Source organism: Dendropsophus ebraccatus, chromosome 13 (assembly GCF_027789765.1).
Source record: "Dendropsophus ebraccatus isolate aDenEbr1 chromosome 13, aDenEbr1.pat, whole genome shotgun sequence".
Taxonomy (NCBI): domain Eukaryota; kingdom Metazoa; phylum Chordata; class Amphibia; order Anura; family Hylidae; genus Dendropsophus; species Dendropsophus ebraccatus.
This window is the reverse complement of record NC_091466.1, coordinates 3,323,007-3,338,379: the sequence shown is the minus strand read 5'-3', so window position 1 is coordinate 3,338,379 and position 15,373 is coordinate 3,323,007. Positions and strand designations below refer to the sequence as shown.

Below are 15,373 nucleotides of genomic sequence, written 5' to 3'. Positions count from 1 at the left end.
ACAACATGTGCCTATACTGTGGGAACAAGAGGAAGTCAGTGAAGCCCAGAAGCTCCAGGACCTTGGGTAAGTAGGGGAAGCTACCCTCTCTGATAACATCACCATATCTGCCATTCTGACTTCTTCTGGGTCATGCTCCACAAAGTCTAATAACTTTGACCTCTAGCAAAGGAGCTTGAAATGCCTCACCCTCTGTAAACGGTGAGGTTCTGCCACAGGTCATCTGATACGCCATGCCACTTATGACCCTACACACAGCGACCCACCAACAACACTTGCCTTTCAGAAGTCCACCAGCAATCTCCTTCTGGGTCTGACTGGGCGGCAGAAGCATGTCAAAGACAGAGACTGTAACGGAGACAATGGAATAACAACGTCCTTTGGTGTCTGACGCTCCTCATCCACCACTGTTCCAACCTGTAGCTCTCCATTATGTGGCCTTGCTGGGTTTTGTACTGACAATGCTGACACTTTTAGCAAGAAATAAAACCCTACGAGTGGGTTATCTTCTTGCAGCCCAAGATTTTTCATCAAGCTAAAACATGAGAGTGATGAATGAATGACGGACGGCTCTGAATACTCGTGATGGGCACTTTGAGTATGTAGTTATGCCCCTTGTTATCCAGTTATGGCCCACAAGATCTTCTGGTAATGATATATTCTAGGATCTTCTCTATACCTACATGGTGGAGCACTAAGGTGACATCCTGGTCGTTTCTCAAGATCTGTACAATTATTAAAATTGTGTTTATTACGCTAAATAAGACAACAGCCCCTTAAGAGACCTCACTGCCCTTCCTTGGATATGTGATCTCATATGTAGGTCTAGAAATGGATCGAGACAAGCTCATGTGACCTTGTCTGAAGGGTCCGAAGGCCATCCAATACTTCCTTGACTTCTCCAGTGATAACCAGCAATTTGCACCGTGTCTTCCCTGATGACTGGCACTGTATTTGCACTTAATGCTGAGATAATAGCAGAACTGGAGGCCTGAAGGAGAAGCCATCTTTATACAGTCCACCTTCGGCTCTGCCTCAGTCCTCCATTGACACCAATCCCTCTCGGTCGGGAAGCAGCTGCTTTATCTATGTACGTTGGGGCAAGGAAAGGCCTTTTCTTGATCTTACGTTCTTTAGTTGATCTTGTTGGACAGTGATGGTCTCGTCCTAGACGTATAATAGCCATGATATGTTCCTGTAGGACCAGGGATAAAGCTTGGGCTTCTAACAGATGTCTTATATGTCCTTGCTGTAGTCATGAGAGCTTTCTGTAGGTTCTAGAATGAAATTCCGGGCTTCTTCGGGAGATCTTCCGGCATCTTGGGCTGATCTTGCTCAGATAACCTGGTCTGGTGCCCACTCGTAGAACATCTTCCGGACATTGTTTGGTGGCGTTATGTATCCTTCTCCTGACTGATTGGAATCTAGAACCCTCCACATGAAAGGTCATCGATCAGTGTGGATCCCGGCCCACCGAAACAACCAACACACATCCGAAATAAGACGATTCCTGCAAGATCCTTTGTGACCATGATGCCATTACTAGTACTACTACTTATAGAGGGGGCACTTACTTATCCACAGCAGGATGTGGCAGATATGGATATTAAACACTGTATTATATTCTGTACAGCTTCACATGGGGGGCACTTACTTTGTCACATGACTGCATGGCTTGGCCCTGTGTTGGGGCTTGTTTGTGTGGCAGAGGGCTGGCACCTGCAGTCAGGTGGGTGAGATCAGGTGAGGGTGGAGACAGGACAGGTTGCTGTGCCCAGCGGGTGGTTGGGGGAGGGGAGACATGTTGGATGGAGGGGATGCTGCAGAACTGGTCCGTCCTGTAATCCCTCCCTGCGTGCGGGGGGAGGGAGGATCATTATAAGATATGACACAGCCGGGCGCAGCGCTGTGTATCCGGCTATGGTAACAGAGTGCTAGCTCTGCAGACAAGGTTATACCTGAGAGCCTCATTGGGTATGCTGGGGCCCTCCTAGTCACGCACCTCCGGGGCCACTCACCTGTGGTAGACGCCGGGATGAAGCACAATCCACACAGATCCCTCAACATAGCCGCACGTGGCCAAAGCCATATGTCATCTGTACGTGTGACATCATCACTGGAGCCTGACAGCTGTATACACCAATACGTGGGGCCCCTACACAGCACTCCCTGCACTGTGTCCTGTATATACCCCAGTCCCTGCACTGTATCCCCTGTATATACACCAGTCCCTGCACTGTATCCTGTATATACACCAGTCCCTGCACTGTGTGTCCTGTATATACACCAGTCCCTGCACTGTGTCCTGTATATACACCAGTCCCTGCACTGTGTCCTGTATATACACCAGTCCCTGCACTGTATCCTGTATATACACCAGTCCCTGCACTGTCCCCTGTATATACACCAGTCCCTGCACTGTGTCCTGTATATACACCAGTCCCTGCACTGTCCTGTATATACACCAGTCCCTGCACTGTGTCCTGTATATACACCAGTCCCTGCACTGTGGCGTGTATATACACCAGTCCCTGCACTGTGTCCTGTATATACACCAGTCCCTGCACTGTGTCCTGTATATACACCAGTCCCTGCACTGTATCCTGTATATACACCAGTCCCTGCACTATGTCCCCTGTATATACACCAGTCCCTGCACTGTGTCCTGTATATACACCAGTCCCTGCACTGTGTCCTGTATATACACCAGTCCCTGCACTATGTCCCCTGTATATACACCAGTCCCTGCACTGTATCCCCTGTATATACACCAGTCCCTGCACTATGTCCCCTGTATATACACCAGTCCCTGCACTGTGTCCTGTATATACACCAGTCCCTGCACTGTATCCCCTGTATATACACCAGTCCCTGCACTGAGTCCTGTATATACACCAGTCCCTGCACTGTATCCTGTATATACACCAGTCCCTGCACTGTGTCCTGTATATACACCAGTCCCTGCACTGTGTCCTGTATATACACCAGTCCCTGCACTGTGTCCTGTATATACACCAGTCCCTGCACTGTGTCCTGTATATACACCAGTCCCTGCACTGTGTCCTGTATATACACCAGTCCCTGCACTGTGTCCTGTATATACACCAGTCCCTGCACTATGTCCCCTGTATATACACCAGTCCCTGCACTGTATCCCCTGTATATACACCAGTCCCTGCACTGTGTCCCCTGTATATACACCAGTCCCTGCACTGTGTCCTGTATATACACCAGTCCCTGCACTGTGTCCTGTATATACACCAGTCCCTGCACTGTGTCCTGTATATACACCAGTCCCTGCACTGTGTCCCCTGTATATACCCCAGTCCCTGCACTGTGTCCTGTATATACACCAGTCCCTGCACGGTGTCCCCTGTATATACACCAGTCCCTGCACTGTGTCCTGTATATACACCAGTTCCTGCACTGTATCCCCTGTATATACACCAGTCCCTGCACTGTCCTGTATATACACCAGTCCCTGCACTGTGTCCCCTGTATATACACCAGTCCCTGCACTGTGTCCTGTATATACACCAGTCCCTGCACTGTGTCCCCTGTATATACACCAGTCCCTGCACTGTCCTGTATATACACCAGTCCCTGCACTGTGTCCTGTTTATACACCAGTCCCTGCACTGTATCCCCTGTATATACACCAGTCCCTGCACTGTCCTGTATATACACCAGTCCCTGCACTGTGTCCTGTATATACACCAGTCCCTGCACTGTGTCCCCTGTATATACACCAGTCCCTGCACTGTGTCCCCTGTATATACACCAGTCCCTGCACTGTGTCCTGTATATACACCAGTCCCTGCACTGTGTCCTGTATATACACCAGTCCCTGCACTGTGTCCTGTATATACACCAGTCCCTGCACTGTGTCCTGTATATACACCAGTCCCTGCACTGTCCTGTATATACACCAGTCCCTGCACTGTATCCTGTATATACACCAGTCCCTGCACTGTGTCCTGTATATACACCAGTCCCTGCACTGTGTCCTGTATATACACCAGTCCCTGCACTGTGTCCTGTATATACACCAGTCCCTGCACTGTGTCCTGTATATACACCAGTCCCTGCACTGTGTCCCCTGTATATACACCAGTCCCTGCACTGTGTCCCCTGTATATACACCAGTCCCTGCACTGTATCCTGTATATACACCAGTCCCTGCACTGTGTCCCCTGTATATACACCAGTCCCTGCACTGTGTCCTGTATATACACCAGTCCCTGCACTGTGTCCTGTATATACACCAGTCCCTGCACTGTGTCCTGTATATACACCAGTCCCTGCACTGTGTCCCCTGTATATACCCCAGTCCCTGCACTGTGTCCCCTGTATATACCCCAGTCCCTGCACTGTGTCCTGTATATACACCAGTCCCTGCACTGTGTCCTGTATATACACCAGTCCCTGCACTGTCCTGTATATACACCAGTCCCTGCACTGTGTCCTGTATATACACCAGTCCCTGCACTGTGTCCTGTATATACACCAGTCCCTGCACTGTGTCCCTGTATATACACCAGTCCCTGCACTGGTCCTGTATATACACCAGTCCCTGCACTGTGTCCCCTGTATATACCCCAGTCCCTGCACTGTGTCCCCTGTATATACCCCAGTCCCTGCACTGTGTCCTGTATATAAACCAGTCCCTGCACTGTGTCCTGTATATACACCAGTCCCTGCACTGTGTCCTGTATATACACCAGTCCCTGCACTGTCCTGTATATACACCAGTCCCTGCACTGTGTCCTGTATATACACCAGTCCCTGCACTGTGTCCTGTATATACATCAGTCCCTGCACTGTCCTGTATATACACCAGTCCCTGCACTGTGTCCCCTGTATATACACCAGTCCCTGCACTGTCCTGTATATACACCAGTCCCTGCACTGTGTCCTGTATATACACCAGTCCCTGCACTGTGTCCCCTGTATATACCCCAGTCCCTGCACTGTGTCCCCTGTATATACCCCAGTCCCTGCACTGTGTCCTGTATATACACCAGTCCCTGCACTGTGTCCTGTATATACCCCAGTCCCTGCACTGTGTCCCCTGTATATACACCAGTCCCTGCACTGTGTCCTGTATATACACCAGTCCCTGCACTGTGTCCTGTATATACACCAGTCCCTGCACTGTATCCCCTGTATATACACCAGTCCCTGCACTGTGTCCTGTATATACACCAGTCCCTGCACTGTATCCCCTGTATATACACCAGTCCCTGCACTGTCCTGTATATACACCAGTCCCTGCACTGTGTCCTGTATATACACCAGTCCCTGCACTGTGTCCTGTATATACACCAGTCCCTGCACTGTATCCCCTGTATATACACCAGTCCCTGCACTGTGTCCTGTATATACACCAGTCCCTGCACTGTATCCCCTGTATATACACCAGTCCCTGCACTGTCCTGTATATACACCAGTCCCTGCACTGTGTCCTGTATATACACCAGTCCCCGCACTGTGTCCTGTATATACACCAGTCCCCGCACTGTGTCCTGTATATACACCAGTCCCCGCACTGTGTCCTGTATATACACCAGTCCCTGCACTGTATCCTGTATATACACCAGTCCCTGCACTGTATCCCCTGTATATACACCAGTCCCTGCACTGTGTCCTGTATATACACCAGTCCCTGCACTGTGTCCTGTATATACACCAGTCCCTGCACTGTGTCCTGTATATACACCAGTCCCTGCACTGTGTCCTGTATATACACCAGTCCCTGCACTGTGTCCTGTATATACACCAGTCCCTGCACTGTGTCCTGTAATATACACCAGTTCCCTGCACTGTGTCCCCTGTATATACACCAGTCCCTGCACTGTGTCCTGTATATACACCAGTCCCTGCACTGTGTCCTGTATATACACCAGTCCCTGCACTGTGTCCCCTGTATATACACCAGTCCCTGCACTGTGTCCCTGTATATACCCAGTCCCTGCACTGTTCCTGTATATACACCAGTCCCTGCACTGTGTCCCTGTATATACACCAGTCCCTGCACTGTGTCCCTGTATATACACCAGTCCCTGCACTGTTCCTGTATATACACCAGTCCCTGCACTGTGTCCACCTGTATATACACCAGTCCCTGCACTGTGTCCTGTATATACCCCAGTCCCTGCACTGTGTCCTGTATATACACCAGTCCCTTCACTGTATCCCCTGTATATACACCAGTCCCTGCACTGTATCCCCTGTATATACACCAGTCCATGCACTATGTCCCCTGTATATACACCAGTCCCTGCACTGTGTCCTGTATATACACCAGTCCCTGCACTGTATCCCCTGTATATACACCAGTCCCTGCACTGTATCCCCTGTATATACACCAGTCCCTGCACTGTCCTGTATATACACCGGTCCCTGCACTGTGTCCTGTATATACACCAGTCCCCGCACTGTGTCCTGTATATACACCAGTCCCCGCACTGTGTCCTGTATATACACCAGTCCCTGCACTGTATCCTGTATATACACCAGTCCCTGCACTGTATCCCCTGTATATACACCAGTCCCTGCACTGTGTCCCCTGTATATACCCCAGTCCCTGCACTGTGTCCTGTATATACACCAGTCCCTGCACTGTGTCCTGTATATACACCAGTCCCTGCACTGTATCCCCTGTATAAACACCAGTCCCTGCACTGTGTCCCCTGTATATACCTCAGTCCCTGCACTGTGTCCTGTTATATACACCAGTCCCTGCACTGTGTCCTGTATATACACCAGTCCCTGCACTGTGTCCTGTATATACACCAGTCCCTGCACTGTGTCCTGTATATACACCAGTCCCTGCACTGTGTCCCCTGTATATACACCAAGTCCTGCACTGTGTCCCCTGTATATACACCAGTCCCTGCACTGATCCCCTGTATATACACCAGTCCCTGCACTGTGTCCTGTATATACACCAGTCCCTGCACTGTGTCCTGTATATACACCAGTCCCTGCACTGTGTCCTGTATATACACCAGTCCCTGCACTGTGTCCCTGTATATACACCCGTCCCTGCACGTGTCCCCTGTATATACACCAGTCCCTGCACTGTGTCCTGTATATACACCAGTCCCTGCACTGTCCTGTATATACACCAGTCCCTGCACGTGCCCTGTAATACACCAGTCCCCTGCACTGTGTCCCTGTATCTACACCAGTCCCCTGCACTGTGCCCTGTATATACACCAGTCCCTGCACTGTGTCCCCTGTATATACACCAGTCCCTGCACTGTGTCCTGTATATACACCAGTCCCTGCACTGTATCCCCTGTATATACACCAGTCCCTGCACTGTGTCCTGTATATACACCAGTCCCTGCACTGTGTCCTGTATATACACCAGTCCCTGCACTGTGTCCTGTATATACACCAGTCCCTGCACTGTGTCCTGTATATACACCAGTCCCTGCACTGTGTCCTGTATATACACCAGTCCCTGCACTGTATCCCCTGTATATACACCAGTCCCTACACTGTGCCCTGTATATACCCCAGTCCCTGCATTGTGTCCTGTATATACACCAGTCCCTGCACTGTGTCCACTGTATATACACCAGTCCCTGCACTGTGTCCTGTATATACCCCAGTCCCTGCACTGTGCCCTGTATATACCCCAGTCCCTGCATTGTGTCCTGTATATACCCCAGTCCCTGCACTGTGTCCTGTATATACACCAGTCCCTGCACTGTGTCCTGTATATACACCAGTCCCTGCACTGTGTCCTGTATATACACCAGTCCCTGCACTGTGTCCCCTGTATATACACCAGTCCCTGCACTGTGTCCTGTATATACACCAGTCCCTGCACTGTCCCCTGTATATACACCAGTCCCTGCACTGTGTGTCCTGTATATACACCAGTCCCTGCACTGTCCTGTATATACACCAGTCCCTGCACTGTATCCCCTGTATATACACCAGTCCCTGCACTGTGTCCTGTATATACACCAGTCGCTGCACTGTGTCCTGTATATACACCAGTCCCTGCACTGTGTCCTGTATATACACCAGTCCCTGCACTGTGTCCCCTGTATATACACCAGTCCCTGCACTGTGTCCTGTATATACACCAGTCCCTGCACTGTGTCCTGTATATACACCAGTCCCTGCACTGTGTCCTGTATATACACCAGTCCCTGCACTGTGTCCCCTGTATATACACCAGTCCCTGCACTGTCCTGTATATACACCAGTCCCTGCACTGTGTCCTGTATATACACCAGTCCCTGCACTGTGTCCCCTGTATATACACCAGTCCCTGCACTGTGTCCTGTATATACACCAGTCCCTGCACTGTCCCCTGTATATACACCAGTCCCTGCACTGTGTCCTGTATATACCCCAGTCCCTGCACTGTCCCCTGTATATACACCAGTCCCTGCACTGTCCCCTGTATATACACCAGTCCCTGCACTGTGTCCTGTATATACCCCAGTCCCTGCACTGTCCCCTGTATATACACCAGTCCCTGCACTGTGTCCTGTATATACACCAGTCCCTGCACTGTCCCCTGTATATACACCAGTCCCTGCACTGTGTCCACTGTATATACACCAGTCCCTGCACTGTGTCCTGTATATACCCCAGTCCCTGCCACTGTGCCTGTATATTACCCAGTCCCGCATTGTGTCCTGTATATACACCAGTCCCTGCACTGTATCCCATGTATAGACACCAGTCCCTGCACTGTGTCCTGTATACACCAGTCCCTGCACTGTTTCCCTGTATATACACCAGTCCCTGCACTGTGTCCTGTATATACACCAGTCCCTGCACTGTCCCCTGTATATACACCAGTCCCTGCACTGTCCCCTGTATATACACCAGTCCCTGCACTGTGTGTCCTGTATATACACCAGTCCCTGCACTGTCCTGTATATACACCAGTCCCTGCACTGTATCCCCTGTATATACACCAGTCCCTGCACTGTGTCCTGTATATACACCAGTCCCTGCACTGTATCCTGTATATACACCAGTCGCTGCACTGTATCCCCTGTATATACACCAGTCCCTGCACTGTCCTGTATATACACCAGTCCCTGCACTGTGCTGTATATACACCAGTCCCTGCACTGTGTCCTGTATATACACCAGTCCCTTCACTGTGTCCTGTATATACACCAGTCCCTGCACGTGTCCCTGTATATACACCAGTCCCTGCACTGTGTCCTGTATATACACCAGTCCCTGCACTGTGTCCTGTATATACACCAGTCCCTGCACTGTGTCCTGTATATACACCAGTCCCTGCACTGTGTCCTGTATATACACCAGTCCCTGCACTGTGTCCTGTATATACACCAGTCATTGCACTGTGTCCCCTGTATATACACCAGTCCCTGCACTGTGTCCTGTATATACACCAGTCCCTGCACTGTGTCCCCTGTATATACACCAGTCCCTGCACTGTATCCCCTGTATATACACCAGTCCCTGCACTGTGTCCTGTATATACACCAGTCCCTGCACTGTGTCCTGTATATACACCAGTCCCTGCACTGTGTCCTGTATATACACCAGTCCCTGCACTGTGTCCTGTATATACATCAGTCCCTGCACTGTGTCCCCTGTATATACACCAGTCCCTGCACTGTGTCCTGTATATACACCAGTCCCTGCACTGTCCCCTGTATATACACCAGTCCCTGCACTGTGTGTCCTGTATATACACCAGTCCCTGCACTGTGTCCTGTATATACACCAGTCCCTGCACTGTGTCCTGTATATACACCAGTCCCTGCACTGTGTCCTGTATATACACCAGTCCCTGCACTGTCCTGTATATACACCAGTCCCTGCACTGTGTCCTGTATATACACCAGTCCCTGCACTGTCCTGTATATACACCAGTCCCTGCACTGTGGCCCCTGCATATACACCAGTCCCTGCACTGTGTCCCTTGTATATACACCAGTCCCCGCACTGTGTCCTGTATATATACCAGTCCCTGCACTGTGTCCACTGTATTTACACCAGTCCCTGCACTATGTCCCCTGTATATACACCAGTCCCTGCACTGTCCTGTATATACACCAGTCCCTGCACTGTGTCCTGTATATACACCAGTCCCTGCACTGTATCCCCTGTATATACACCAGTCCCTGCACTGTGTCCTGTATATACACCAGTCCCTGCACTGTGTCCTGTATATACACCAGTCCCTGCACTGTGTCCTGTATATACACCAGTCCCTGCACTGTATCCCCTGTATATACACCAGTCCCTGCACTGTGTCCTGTATATACACCAGTCCCTGCACTGTGTCCCCTGTATATACACCAGTCCCTGCACGGTGTCCCCTGTATATACACCAGTCCCTGCACTGTGTCCCCTGTATATACACCAGTCCCTGCACTGTGTCCCCTGTATATACACCAGTCCCTGCACTGTGTCCCCTGTATATACACCAGTCCCTGCACTGTGTCCTGTATATACACCAGTCCCTGCACTGTATCCCCTGTATATACACCAGTCCCTGCACTGTCCTGTATATACACCAGTCCCTGCACTGTGTCCTGTATATACACCAGTCCCTGCACTGTATCCCCTGTATATACACCAGTCCCTGCACTGTGTCCTGTATATACACCAGTCCCTGCACTGTGTCCTGTATATACACCAGTCCCTGCACTGTGTCCTGTATATACACCAGTCCCTGCACTGTGTCCTGTATATACACCAGTCCCTGCACTGTCCTGTATATACACCAGTCCCTGCACTGTGTCCTGTATATACACCAGTCCCTGCACTGTATCCCCTGTATATACACCAGTCCCTGCACTGTGTCCTGTATATACACCAGTCCCTGCACTGTGTCCTGTATATACACCAGTCCCTGCACTGTGGTCCTGTATATACACCAGTCCCTGCACTGTGCCCTGTATATACACCAGTCCCTGCACTGTGTCCTGTATATACACCAGTCCCTGCACTGTGTCCTGTATATACACCAGTCCCTGCACTGTGTCCTGTATATACACCAGTCCCTGCACTGTATCCCCTGTATATACACCAGTCCCTGCACTGTATCCCCTGTATATACACCAGTCCCTGCACTGTGTCCTGTATATACACCAGTCCCTGCACTGTGTCCTGTATATACACCAGTCCCTGCACTGTGTCCCCTGTATATACACCAGTCCCTGCACTGTGTCCGGTATATACACCAGTCCCTGCACTGTGTCCTGTATATACACCAGTCCCTGCACTGTATCCCCTGTATATACACCAGTCCCTGCACTGTGTCCTGTATATACACCAGTCCCTTGCACTGTGTCCCCTGTATATACACCAGTCCCTGCACGGTGTCCCCTGTATATACACCAGTCCCTGCACTGTGTCCCCTGTATATACACCAGTCCCTGCACTGTGTCCCCTGTATATACACCAGTCCCTGCACTGTGTCCCCTGTATATACACCAGTCCCTGCACTGTGTCCCCTGTATATACACCAGTCCCTGCACTGTATCCCCTGTATATACACCAGTCCCTGCACTGTCCTGTATATACACCAGTCCCTGCACTGTGTCCTGTATATACACCAGTCCCTGCACTGTATCCCCTGTATATACACCAGTCCCTGCACTGTGTCCTGTATATACACCAGTCCCTGCACTGTGTCCTGTATATACACCAGTCCCTGCACTGTGTCCCTGTATATACACCAGTCCCTGCAACTGTGTCCTGTATATACACCAGTCCCTGCACTGTCCTGTATATACACCAGTCCCTGCACTGTGTCCTGTATATACACCAGTCCCTGCACTGTATCCCCTGTATATACACCAGTCCCTGCACTGTATCCCCTGTATATACACCAGTCCCTGCACTGTGTCCTGTATATACACCAGTCCCTGCACTGTATCCCCTGTATATACACCAGTCCCTACACTGCCCCCTGTATATACACCAGTCCCTGCACTGTGTCCTGTATATACACCAGTCCCTGCACTGTGTCCTGTATATACACCAGTCCCTGCACTGTATCCCCTGTATATACCAGTCCCTGCACTGTATCCCCTGTATATACACCAGTCCCTGCACTGTGTCCTGTATATACACCAGTCCCTGCACTGTATCCCCTGTATATACACCAGTCCCTGCACTGTATCCCCTGTATATACACCAGTCCCTGCACTGTGTCCTGTATATACACCAGTCCCTGCACTGTGGCCCCTGTATATACACCAGTCCCTGCACTGTATCCCCTGTATATACACCAGTCCCTGCACTGTGTCCCCTGTATATACACCAGTCCCTGCACTGTGTCCCCTGTATATACACCAGTCCCTGCACTGTGTCCTGTATATACACCAGTCCCTGCACTGTGTCCTGTATATACACCAGTCCCTGCACTGTCCTGTATATACACCAGTCCCCGCACTGTATCTCCTGTATATACACCAGTCCCTGCACTGTCCCCTGTATATACACCAGTCCCTGCACTGTCCTGTATATACACCAGTCCCTGCACTGTGTCCTGTATATACACCAGTCCCTGCACTGTGTCCTGTATATACACCAGTCCCTGCACTGTGTCCCCTGTATATACCCCAGTCCCTGCACTGTGTCCTGTATATACACCAGTCCCTGCACTGTCCCCTGTATATACACCAGTCCCTGCACTGTGTCCTGTATATACACCAGTCCCTGCACTGTGTCCTGTATATACACCAGTCCCTGCACTGTATCCTGTATATACACCAGTCCCTGCACTGTGTCCTGTATATACACCAGTCCCTGCACTGTGTCCCCTGTATATACACCAGTCCCTGCACTGTGTCCTGTATATACACCAGTCCCTGCACTGTCCTGTATATACACCAGTCCCTGCACTGTGTCCTGTATATACACCAGTCCCTACACTGTATCCCCTGTATATACACCAGTCCCTGCACTGTGTCCTGTATATACACCAGTCCCTGCACTGTGTCCTGTATATACACCAGTCCCTGCACTGTGTCCTGTATATACACCAGTCCCTGCACTGTGTCCTGTATATACACCAGTCCCTGCACTGTCCCCTGTATATACACCAGTCCCTGCACTGTGTCCCCTGTATATACACCAGTACCTGCACTATATCCTGTATATACACCAGTCCCTGCACTGTGTCCTGTATATACACCAGTCCCTGCACTGTGTCCTGTATATACACCAGTCCCTGCACTGTGGCCCCTGTATATACACCAGTACCTGCACTATAACCTGTATATACACCAGTCCCTGCACTGTGGCCCCTGTATAGAGGCAGCCCCGGGCCCCTCACTGCTGTGTCACACTCCCGCCTCCTGTCATTGCTCTTCCTGTTGCCGCTTTAAGAGAAAGCAGAAGCCCCATCGTCATCCTCCCGGCGGCACCGCCCTCTCGGCTGACAGTCAGCTGGTTCGACCAATCCTTGCACGGCTTTTCTCCGGTCCGTCCCCCGTCTCGTCCAATCAGTGTCCCGCAGGCTGAGCAGCGCTTCCTGGTTGTCAGTTAAGGTGGCCCCATGAGGATGGCAGCTGGGCAGAGTTTAAAGGTGGCAGGGAGGAGTCAGTGACAACCTGTGGCAGGTGGGGAGGGGGGAGGTGCCGGCTGGGGGGCCGCCTTCCCCAATTGGCTGGTCAGGGCCAGGTAGAGGGGGGCCCGGGCATCCAGGAAGTGTCTGCTGCTGCTGCTGCTGCTGGGTGAGGCTGTATCCAGGGACAGGTGAGGCTGGGAGGGGACAGGACAGGTGTGACAGGCTGGGGAGGGAGGGAGGGACAGCTCACAGGGGGAGAGCAGGCGGCCACGAGCAGCCAGAGCCCACCCAGCCAGGCAGGCAGGAGAGCGAGCCCAGGGCAGCGGACCCCCTAATCCAGGCCAGCAGGTGAGTGCCCCCCCTACTGAGGATCAGCCGCCAGCAGCACCGCCGCCTCACCGGGTGACATCTGTCAGCGCCGCCCATTAACCCTTCACTGCGCTCGCTGCTGACCCCGGCTACTGCTGCCGCCGAGAGACCCCGACGCACAGTATATATGTATACCGGAGACCCTCGCCGCACGGTATATATGTATACCGGAGACCCCCGCCGCACAGTATATATGTATACCGGAGACCCTCGCCGCACGGTATATATGTATACCGGAGACCCCCGCCGCACAGTATATATGTATACCGGAGACCCTCGCCGCACGGTATATATGTATACCGGAGACCCCCGCCGCACAGTATATATGTATACCGGAGACCCCCGCCGCACAGTATATATGTATACCGGAGACCCCCGCCGCACAGTATATATGTATACCGGAGACCCCCGCCGCACAGTATATATGTATACCGGAGACCCCCGACACACAGTATATATGTATACCGGAGACCCCCGACGCACAGTATATATGTATACCGGAGACCCTCGCCGCACGGTATATATGTATACCGGAGACCCTCGCCGCACAGTATATATGTATACCGGAGACCCTCGCCGCACAGTATATATGTATACCGGAGACCCCCGCCGCACAGTATATATGTATACCGGAGACCCCCGCCGCACGGTGTATATGTATACCGGAGACCCCCGACGCACAGTGTATATGTATACCGGAGACCCTCGCCGCACAGTATATATGTATACTGGAGACCCCCAAGACACCCGCCGTACTGTATGTATATAGGAGACCCCGCTGTACTGTATGTATATATACCGGAGACCCCCGCCGTACTGTATGTATATATACCGGAGACCCCCGCCGTACTGTATGTATATAGGAGACCCCCGCCGTACTATATGTATATATACCGGAGACCCTCGCCGTACTGTATGTATATATACCGGAGACCCCCACCGTACTGTATGTATATAGGAGACCCCCGCTGTACTGTATGTATATAGGAGACCCCCGCTGTACTATATGTATATATACCGGAGACCCCCGCCGTACTGTATGTATATATACCGGAGACCCCCGCCGTACTGTATGTATATAGGAGACCCCCGCTGTACTATATGTATATATACCGGAGACCCCCGCCGTACTGTATGTATATATACCGGAGACCCCCGCCGTACTGTATGTATATAGGAGACCCTCGTCGTACTGTATGTGTATATAGGAGACCCCCGCTGTACTGTATGTGTATATACCGGAGACCCCCGCCGTACTGTATGTATATAGGAGACCCTCGCCGTACTGTATGTGTATATAGGAGACCCCCGCCGTACTGTATGTGTATATAGGAGACCCCCGCCGTACTGTATGTGTATATAGGAGACCCCCGCCGTACTGTATGTGTATATAGGAGACCCCCGCCGTACTGTATGTGTATATAGGAGACCCCCGCCGTACTGTATGTGTATATAGGAGACCTC

The 15,373-nt window shown here is 51.3% G+C and overlaps 1 protein-coding gene across 1 annotated transcript in view; it reads left to right on the top strand.

Annotated features, from left to right (window-relative positions):
- Window positions 1-13,753: 13,753 nt before the first annotated feature.
- ZBTB7B (zinc finger and BTB domain containing 7B) overlaps window positions 13,754-15,373 on the top strand; it is a 57,414-nt gene continuing 55,794 nt past the window's right edge. Inside the window, exon 1 of the mRNA XM_069949729.1 lies at window positions 13,754-13,888. The gene's annotated coding sequence lies outside the window, so the exon portion shown is untranslated. The remainder of the gene's footprint in view (window positions 13,889-15,373) is intronic.